Source organism: Meleagris gallopavo, chromosome 15 (assembly GCF_000146605.3).
Source record: "Meleagris gallopavo isolate NT-WF06-2002-E0010 breed Aviagen turkey brand Nicholas breeding stock chromosome 15, Turkey_5.1, whole genome shotgun sequence".
NCBI lineage: Eukaryota > Metazoa > Chordata > Aves > Galliformes > Phasianidae > Meleagris > Meleagris gallopavo.
The window spans coordinates 12,770,063-12,780,881 of NC_015025.2; positions in this window are offsets into that span (position 1 = coordinate 12,770,063).

The window sequence follows — 10,819 nt, forward strand, 5'->3', positions numbered from 1 at the left end:
AACAACATTTCTGTACTTCAGTGCTGGGTGGACACATCTGTTACTGCCTGGAAAAAGCCCATTCTTGCAGCTCTTAGACCCAGAGAAGGATCATAAATAAAAACAACACATTCAATTTGCTTTCTGATTCTCTGCTGAAAGTGCCATATTAGTTCCAATTTTAGTCAAATGTAAAGCAATGAAGTATATTTAGAGTACAGACACGTTGATATAGAAGTGGAATAAGTCCCTGTCTGATCTGTTGTCCTGCAAATATAAATATTTTCCCTTTTGAGTCATTTACAGAATGTTTTCTGGAAACTGTACAGTGAAATGCAAATCTCCTGTCCTGCTTCTCTGAGAATCGATTGCTGGGAGGATACCATACTGCAAATTCTCCTCTGTAGGATTCATTGACATCAGGAGTGCAGGCTGCTAACCAAGCACTCAGCTTAACAGTCAGATAGTCCAAACCTCCCTTTGGTGTCAAGGAGGATTCCATGAAGTTCAGGGCTGTATTTAGGATTTGTCTCTGCGCAGGTAGAACCAAATTCTGCCTTATGTGGCAATTACTTTTTCAGAATCAAATACTCCCCCCCAAAAAACCCAGAACTCTCTATTTACAGAAATACATTTTCTATGAAACACTCTGGTTTTATAGGTGGTAGATTTAATTAAATAAGCAGACACTTAGATTTTTAAAAAATTATTATTAATTTCAGGTTTGCTCACATTTAATTTTAGCTTCATATCTGTATCACGCGCCTGGAGATTGGGAAGTAAATCTGCCTTTATATGGCAATGAGAAACTTTGTAAAGCAGTACTAATGAGGAAGAAAATGAACATTAATTAAACTTGTGGTTACAGGATAGGTTGAAGCTCTGGAGTCCTGAAGCAGCAGTTAGATGGGTTGCTTCATTACAGCCTAGAACAGGAGCTGTGATGGGAATGGGAATGAGGAGACAATTAAGTTGCTCACTGAGTGCACATTTAATTAGCCACAGGAGGTAAAGCTCTAAAACTCGGGATTTTCTTAGATCCTAAATATGCCAGGCAGTTTTTCTATCAAATTAGACTTTTAAAGAATGCCTTTAGAAATGTGAGTGAGGTTGGGGTGTTGAGGAGGTGAGGCCCACTCCAACACAGAGCTGTGCAGGGAGAGCTGCTGGTGGGGACGGGGCAGCAGGTCCTGTGGGGAGGTGTGGCCTGATGGTAGGTGGCCTTGTCCCGTACAGCTGGGCAGGTAGGGAAGGTCCCTGCCATCCTCACGCTTATGGGTATCCGTAGATCCTCTGGTCCTTGAAAGTCTGGCAAGTCTTCAGGGGCACGGGAGCTCTCTTGCTCCCCAAAGAGATCAGTGGAGCCCTACTCCCAGCCCTGTGTGTCGCTATGAACTCGTTTGTGGCTTATCAATATAATCTTTGTCTTAATTAGACAGGGCAGTCGCTCTCTGCCATCCTTACGAGTTTTTTTCCTGAGTGGCTTTCACTTCCAAATAACTGCCTTGCTAACCTTAGCAGAGGTTTTGGTTCTTTGAACTGCAGTTTCCTTTTGATTAAGTGCCTTCTGCCTTTAATGCATATTAATGAGTGCTAAGCAGTGCCTGACTCGAGTAATTTGCTGCTGGGTTCTGGGAACTCTTGGATGGAAGGCCTGGGGATGTCCTGCTTTGGGAAATAGTGGGATTTTATGGGCTCTTTGCTACAGGTCAGTGTGTTCCAAAGACCAATGCATTTTCAATTATTAGTCACAGGACACAGTCACAGCTGCCATCATTATTTTGCAATATTCTCACACTCACTTTGGTTTGAACTTCGAAGCTCCAGAAGAGGAAGATGTAAAGGCTTGGTGGGACAGAGGCTGGGCCCTGGCTGTGTAACACAGCATGTGTGTGGCTGTGAGGGGACATCACGGACATGTTCCTGAGCCCTGTATGAGCAGCACTGCCAGGGTGGGCAGTGGGCATTACGGAGTGGGGCAGTGCTGGTAGCAGGTCCCTGTAAGCTCCTGGGAGCTGCTCTGCCCAGAACTTGGAGAGACTGAGAACTGAAAGGCTTAATTCTGCTTGCACATTGCCTGAAGTAAATGGAGGATAACCCAAGATTGTTCTCAAGTTTTCTTAGTCTAGCCAGTGTTGGAAGGAAGGCATGAATTTGCTCAAACAGTACAACACCTGCTGCCTGCAGGTTTCCTGGTGACTTTTTTTGAGATGTTCTGAGTTATATCAGAACAAAATCATGAGGCAATTCATCCTGAGCTTTTCAAATTCAAAGCACTTGGCAAAAAACATAAGTCAGCCTTTTGTATTATCCTACAAGACTGTTGTTATGGTGGTTAAGAAGTAGAGAAATGAACATGAAGAGGTTAAACCTTTCACTTGAACTGCCAAGGAAGTGCGTGGTGGAGAAATGCAGGAGTGCCATATAAATGGGTCTCATATAATTGTGGGTATGTTCATAGGCAGATGGCTTGAACTTTGGATTGCTGTGGGAACTCTGCCTTGCAGTCTCAATGAATTTTCTTCCTAAACTCTTAAATAAAGCCATATTTTCTTATTTAATTCAACTTAAGACACAAGAATAAAAAACTGTGTAGAATCTAGAATCTATAGAAAAATATATAATTCTTTTATGACCCAAATACACACAATTACAAAAGTTGTCCTTCTAAAACCAGCAGTAGATCAGATCTGACAGTTGTCTGCCTGGTAATTTCCTTGGAAGATTTGAACTCCTCCAAGCCCTCACTGGCACCTCCCTCTGCACGTCCTGCAGGCATGGGCTGCATTTTAAACAATGCATGAACAATTAAGAATCGGCATTAGCTGCTAAGGCTTAATAATAGCTTTAAAAAGTCCAGAAATAAGTATAAACATGTTTGCAACAAGGCATCTTACTTGCTAAAAGCAAAATCCTATTCTTTCATTGGATGTCCATGTTTTTCTCCTGGGCATGTGTATGGCACCTGCGTTGTATGCTGTGCAGGTGAGCATGCAAATGCCTGTTCCTCCTTCATCTTTAGTTGTGTATTTCTCATTACAAGGCTTTAACATTACTGGGTATAATATCCAATATCAGAAGAAATGTGGGTATATATGCAAGTAAAATAAATATTGAAAGGAAAATAAAGGACAATTCAGTTCTGAAATTGTCATGTACTCCTTAAAGCACTCCAGAATATCAGTGGCTGTCTCTCTGGGTTGAGCACTTGCTTGTTTTAGCTGCCTTGAGCTGCTGAGCCTGTCTCACCTTTTTTGTGCCTGATGTAGAATCTAAATTAGATAAGAAGAAACAGGACAGGATTTCAAATTCAGTTTCCTCCCTATACAGGCAGGATGGCATCAGTTTAAATTGCTTCGATATAATTTTGCTTCTTTAATCCTTCCTCTTCAATCTGTTTCTGTATACATTACATACATGAAATCTGGGACTGGAAATCTTGCCTAATGTGAGTTAAGACATGACAAATGAACCTGACATTTTTCCAAGGAGTGAACCGAAGAACAGACTGTATTTATAGCGGTAGAAATGCAGTTTGCTGCTTGCAGAAGGAAAAATATGGGTTGTATGAGAACTTTACTGCTGGGATATGGTAAGGGTGTTTTAGATGATGCTTGTTTCAAGTGAGGGTACTGAGTTTGAGGCAAACTGCTTCTCCTGGAGGCCTGAGGTTGAGTTTCTCCCAGCAGGGTTGGGGGTCCCAGAAGCACAGGAACTGAGAACTGTCCTCACGTCCAGAAGTTCCCAGTCCAGTCCTGTGAGTTGGGTGTCCTCAGTGGGCAGGGTGGAAAGGAGTGTGATGAGGAGGGAGGTTCTTCTGAAGGTCATTTTGGCTTTCTCTCTTTAACAGTTTAAAGTTATTCCATATTAACAGTAAGACTTTCAGTTTACACGGTAACTTTTTGCCACTTGAAGTTCTCAAAAACAGATTTGTAAATACATGCAGAAAAATGGACTCAAGCCAACCATCTCTGCAGGGAGCTGCCGCCCAATGTATCCTCTGCCCTTGGGCAGGGTTGCGTGTGGGAGACACGTGTGGAACACCCTGGTGCCCAGTTCTTCCACCTGCATGAAAACAATGGCAATACCTCTTAAAAGTGTTCAGTCTCTGTGGTGGTTTCCCTGCTGTGCTCAGTGCTGAGGATCGTTCGGATGATGTTCCTCTGAGATGCTCTGTAGCAGTGTAAATGTCTCAGTTTTCCATACCAGGGCAGTCGTTCCAGGCTGAATAAGTTTTTCTCTCTTAGCAGAAGTGCTGCTGGCATCTTTCTCAAAATGAGCTATGGCTAATTCTTGAAAGAGTTCTTTTATTTCTTTTTTTGTCAGTGCAACCCTTTGTGTCAAGGGGAAAATAATCTCTGCACTTATTTGCCCGCATATAAGCTGTAGCACTTCTGTTCTGCTTCTGAACAGAAAGGCTGACTACAGTTTTTGGCTGTGGAACTGCCCATCAGGACCAGCTTACAGCACTGACCCGATCCTCTGTTTAGCAGATAGGAGGCACTGGGGCAGTCTGTGGCTGACAGATAGCCAAGGTCATATTAACTTGCATTGTAGTTGGTTTCTAATTGAGATGGTATTTCCTAGACAGGTTCTCAGACCTGTGCTTCACTCATCTGGTTTAAGGAGAAATCCCTTTGGTTCAGGGTTTTACCTTTTGTCCTTTCTTGTCAAGTTGGGGAAATGGAACTTCATTTTGCTCTAATAAAGAATTCACCTGGCTTCCTCTCTGCATCCTAATTGCTCTCTAGAGGACACTAATGTGTGTTTAAGCATACTGTAACTATTTACTCACAGTGTCAGCTGTGTGTGAGTAACACAAAATGTTCGATCTGTGCCCTGTTCCTCCAGGCTGGCATGATTCGCACGGACAAGGATGAGTTCTTCATTGAACCTCTGGAGAAGGGGACTCGTGAGGAGGAGGAGGAAGGAGGCAGAACACACGTGGTCTATCGCAGAGCAGCTGCCAAGAAGCAGCTTCCAATTGAAGATGCAGATACTCTGTACAAAGGTAAGGCAGAAATGTTAATACTGGCTGACATATCAAGTGTAACTAAAGGCACGTGCCAATGTGCCTTGCTGACTGTTTTTGCTGTCCTCAAAGTGGTGTTCTTCCTCTGTAAGTAAAAAGGTAGGAAAGCGGTTCAGAAATTTATCTGGGATAAGCAAGCTCTGTAGCAGCCAAAACTATCTCCAGAATGATGGAACTTTCTATGCTTTAAGGAGCTTTCTTGGCTCTAGGCACAGCATGAAGTCATTGTGCCAGCTAAGTCCCTGTGGCAGAGCAGAGGAGGGGGATGGTGAACGGAGCAGCATTGCACGAGTGCCCCATCTGCTCAGACAGCTAGCAGTGCTGTCTTTGCAAAGGCTGTGTTGCAAGGCTGCAGCAGGGACCCCAGTGCTGACATGATACATGGACTTCTTGTGGTGTCTTCACTGGGCTAAATTTATTCCCAGTGGTGAAATAATGGCATCTCCTGATATGAACACAAACTTCCTGGATTTATTTATGCTTCTGATTGTGGAATTTAACATAACGTGTATGGAGTAGTCAGCAGTAGTGTGAGGGGAATATTAAGTCACAGCTTGAACCAGTGATTGAGCACCTGGTGGGAAGGCAAGGCCAGCCCAGGCGATTGCATGCACCTGAGTGACCAGAAGGGGAGGAGCCAGGATCCACCCTTTCCCAGACCTCATGTAAGGGTTGGCAGTGGGCGCAAGGGGGTTGTGTTGGAGATTCCTGTGTATCTGAGGCCTTCTGAAGGTAAGCAGCTTTTTTTTTTTTCTCCCCGATTTATTTCTGTGCCTTCTGCTCTCGTATCTAAGCAGACCCTTACTCTACATAACTTAAGACCTTGCTACCCTGCCATTTTGTTGTGCTTTCCATCGTTTATGAGTAAAACAATCTAAGCATAAACAGTCTTTCTATACAGTATTTTCTATTTCTTTTTGGTTATAGTTCCTTTTTTGGTGAATAAATAATGGATGCAAACCTTGTAAGTGGATGTTATGACAACTGGCTTTAACACTGAGATTAACTGGGTTGTTTGACAAAACAAAAAATTATCTGTATTTTCGTTCCAAATGTGTGTCCCAAACAGCAGAGTTATTTGCTGCTGCACCCTAGAATCATCGTATTGCAGTATGCTTTAGGTATAATACAAAGTGCTAGACTTTCCTCTGCAGTAATATTATGGGTGATCCATCTCTCTCTCGAATACGTTTTCAAAAGATAGATGTTGTAATGTGCTATAAAAACTCTGCATTGCTCTTGCATGTATTAATCTCCCCAAACCCCATGGAGGAACAATCATGGAGATTAGGCAGTGAGTTGTAGAATTGTGTTGGAGGGGACTCTTAAAGGCCAACTGCCCTGCAACAAACAGGGGCATCTGCGTTAGGGCCAATACTGTAAACTTCTAGAGGAAAAAAAAAAAAAAGGCAAACAATTATAGCCATCTGACTTTTTTCCAGTTTGACCACCAGAATGACCAGACTGAATGTTGTGACCAAAGCAGTGCTGTGTTGGGTTCTTCTGATTGCCTTTGTGCTCATTTTGGAGCAGAGCTGGGGATGGCAGGCCTGAGAGCCACCATCATATGGTGGAAGTTACTCTGTTAGTAGGTGTTTATAAAATTATTGCAGTGTTAGAAAATATCAGCAAGTCACAGTATTTCCTCTTAAACAAAAGACTTGATGTTATTCACACCTTATGGCAGTATTTTTGTTTTTGGATGGTAAATATTCCTCAGGAGTAGGAGTCTGGTACACAGCGAAGCGTAAATTGCAGATCAGCTTCAGTTATTGGCATGCAAGAGGAAGGATCTTCTGACAGCCGTGTCTGAAAGCCTCTGCAGATCACAGCTTCTGGTGGGGCTGCAGGTGTGACTGATAGCAAAGCTGTGCTGCAGGGCGGTGTGTGATGCTGGCAGCCTTCTGCTGCTGGGCCTCCTTGGGGCCTCACCGTGCTGTGTGCCTGCGTAGCCTGGAGTTTGTAAGCTCTGGTGCAAAGACACAAAATAATAATAGCTGTCAGCCAGCACTGTGGAATTACAAAGCAAAGATGTGGCTGAACTCCCACAAGCAAAGTTGAGCTGTAGCACTGACCGTGTCTGGAACAGCAGGTGTCTGTGCCACGTAGGAACTGTTGTGATTTCTCTTATTTTATGTTTTAGAATAAGGAAACAAATGCAAAGAGTAATAATCTTCCCTCCACCTGTCCTCTCTTGATTCGTAAAATTGATAAAGATTAGTTTTTCTGGGTGGAAAAACAATGCAACCACAAATTACTGCACTTTTTTTGCCCCCATGGGATTCTCTCTGCCTTTAACAAAAAAATAGCTACTCTGAAACTGCTCTTCTCCTGTACTCTTATTAAACCTGACTTTTCACTCCTAACTTGCTATGGGCAATAGTCTTAGAAAGGACATGTTTTTCAGGGAAAAAAAATGTATTTTTATTTCTTAGTTTGTCGTTCTGCAGAATGCATCCAGTTTTGTTGAATGAGTGTCAGAATACTTAGTGTGAGGTATTGGTAAGTACGTGTCTCCATAACACTAAGAATCAATGGGCTTCTTTAAGAAATCTCTTTCAATATGCTCCTTCTATTTAATAAAGAAGTAGTAAATAAAAGATGGAAAAAAAAAAAAAATAAAAGAACTTTTAACCCATTTAGCCAAGAGCTCTCCTCCTCTTCCATCATCCCTCGAGACATTAACATAGTTGCCAAGTCCCATAAATTTACATGTGATGAATTGTAATGGTTGGACTATTTTTAAAGTTCAGCCTCCAGGAATCATATAAATATGGGATGAGTTTTTTTTCCTCTAGTGGAGCTTCTGTACTCTTAACTGTTGATAAAAACTTGGTTTTCTATCTAAATATTTTAAAATGAAGAACATCACAGTAATAATATTCCACAGTTTTGAAGGTAACACCTGTCAAAATCCCATGATCTGGGAGAGAGTTCAAAGTTGCAGTTTTTGAGTGTTTGGATTTAGAAAGATAGATATGAGCTTCTTGTAAGTGTTTCAATCTCTCCCACTCTTTGTTCCAGAAATGGGATAAGCTGTTCTCACTCCAGTGAGAAGGAAGTGAAGGAACTGAAAGCCCTGTGGACTGGGAGCTGGGCTGGTCAGTCTGATGTGGGGTGCCCTCTTCTTGTTGCGGCAGAACTGGAATCTGATTTCAGACAGTGTGAGATTTGTTTTTGTGTTTATGTAAATCACCATCAAAACATTGGGAGATGTAAACACTTGCTTTGGCAGCCTGAATCATTGCATTTTGATTGATGTAGGACTATGTGGTCTTAGTGAGAATCACAACATAAAGAGAACAGCATTTCTACCTGTTTTGCCTCTGTATACAGTACAGTTTGTGAATGTATTGGAGAAACCCAAGCCTTGTATTTTAGGCAACTAAAACTATGGAGTTATACTATAAAAGTCCATGTGAGCTCACTACAGCTGTCTCAGTTGAGCTAATTCTTCTGGAAAGACGTTATTGCGTCTGGTTGATGTATGGCAGGTATGGTAGAAATAAACCCGACTTTGTCTAGCAAGTATGTTTTTACTGTTCAGATGCATCTAATAGGTTATTTTCCTCTAGATAAAAATAGTCAGCGTGTTGAAAATATCTTAGCATTCCTATTGAATTTCTTCTTAAATAGGTGAGAAATGTTGTCTGACAGCAGTAAGGTTACCTACATAATGGAATTAAAATTATACAGGTAAACTTGAGGATTGTTTTCTTTTCTTGAAGCTGCAGTTTTTTAACTTGAAATGTTCTTTAGGTGTAAGGTGAAGAGAGATGGAATCAATGATTTTGATGAGGTCTTGAATTTTTTTTCTGTCTCTAAAGATGATCTGAATATCAGCCTTCTAAACCTTATCCCCAGCTAAATCACTTTTTATGTTGATCAACTGAGAGGCAATGATTCTATGAAAACTTCCTTAAGGTTTGCATTCTTTCTCAAAATCATTGTTTAAATACATTATTTTGAGTTTTATTGTATTGCTTGACTGCTGAGAAACAGGAACTCGCTTCAGTTGACAGTTTTATTTACTGTGTAGATGAAGGATGACCTTAGCAAAGAGCCGTTTATTACTGAATAGGACAACAAGGTAACTCTCTAGATGTTCTTGAGGCAGGGAGGTTGTTCTTACTCTAACTGCAAATGAAATCCCTTGGAATGGTGAAGCCCAACCTGACACAAGTCCCATCAAGAATGTACTCTGGGCTGGCAGGCTGGGCAGACTTGCACATCTCCTGGTGGATCACAGCTCCTTTCACAGCAGTGCTTGGGTTTGCCTGAGGTCAGATCTTCAGGGAGGTAGGACTTGGAGCTGAAAGATGTGATTGCTTCGTATGATCCTGTGGAGCACTTCCTGGGGCAAAAATGTCTTGCTTTTCTCTAAATATAAACCACTGTTTCCTATGTTAAGGTCAGGGTGGCTAAACCCTTCCAGATGTAAGTGTATGCCAGCCAGGTAAAAGGAAAGAAATAAGTTAGAAGCATCTCCTTTGTGAGCCTGTATCTGTACATTCTTAGCAGAGCTTCTCCTCAGCCATGTTACTGACACCTCCTGCCTCTCCATGGCTGAGAAGGGCCAAATAAAGCCTTTCTTCTTTCTCACACTAATGGGACACTGGGGACTCCAGAGGACCTGAGGGCCAGTCCAGCAGGAGAGAAACCTCTTGTCAGTGTAAGCTGGGATAACCACACACTAGAAGCTGTTTGAGGGGAGGGGGAGGGAAGATAAAGTTTAAAAGGAAAAAAAAAAACAAAAACAGCAAACAAACCATGGTAAAGTTGTAACAGCTCAGTTTCCAGAGCTTTGCAGGTTTTAAAGATGATGTTTCAGATGAGAACTTCTCCATCATAATCCATCAAACTGCCAATGTCATTGATTTACTAATGTATTTAAATTACTCTTTAGAAACCAACGTGAGTCTGTTGCACATTTCTGCTGGGTTGCCTGCAGCAGCACTCAGACCGGCTGTGGGCTGGCTGGGTGCCATTCTAATTTACAGAAACTTTTCTGGTTACCTTTGCAGAGGAACTGTTCCTTCAGCATACCAAAGTTTCTCCAAATTCAATCGATATTTCCTCTCAGAGTGTACTCCTGCTGATTAATTGCTGTTCCTTATTTTGTAGTCAGTAAGGCACTGATGACAGTATTTTTTTTCTCCTTCCTACATCATCTGTGCATGATAAATACATCTGTCTCTCTCCTGCCTTGGGTTTTCTCTGAATTGCACATTGCAGATTCATGGGGCTTTTCTGGGAAGAGAAAGATCAAGAATTTAGTTGTGCTTCAGTCTTGAATAAGTAGTGAGGTTATGCACTTATGAAAAAGCAAGTCCCCAGAGGGTTCTCAGGCCATTGGATGTCACCCTTCCCAACCACAGATGTGGCTGATAAAGCAGTTTTTTGCTAGGGCAGGCAAATAAGGCACTAATGTGAAACTTTTGGGTAAATCTGAAGATCCATTTTTCATAAACGTGCAATAAATCATCTGGGGTGATTACTTGAATGCTAATGAGCAGTACATTTTTACATGCTTGGCATGTACTAGAGGGAATAGACTCTTTTCCCAGAGTAAATAGAACTTTCTCCCATAGATCCATGGATTACCCCAGAGTGGATTTGCACTGTACCCATCCTGCCATCCCAACCTGTTCTAGGCAGCTGCTCTTTTGGCTAGGAATAAACATGTAATGGGATCATTGAACAGAACGCTTTTTAAAAAGATTTATTTATTTTCTGAACACTATTTGCATCTTTCTCAGAGATGAGTGATTTTTGTTTTTTTTGTTTTTTTTTTTTTTGTTGTTGTTG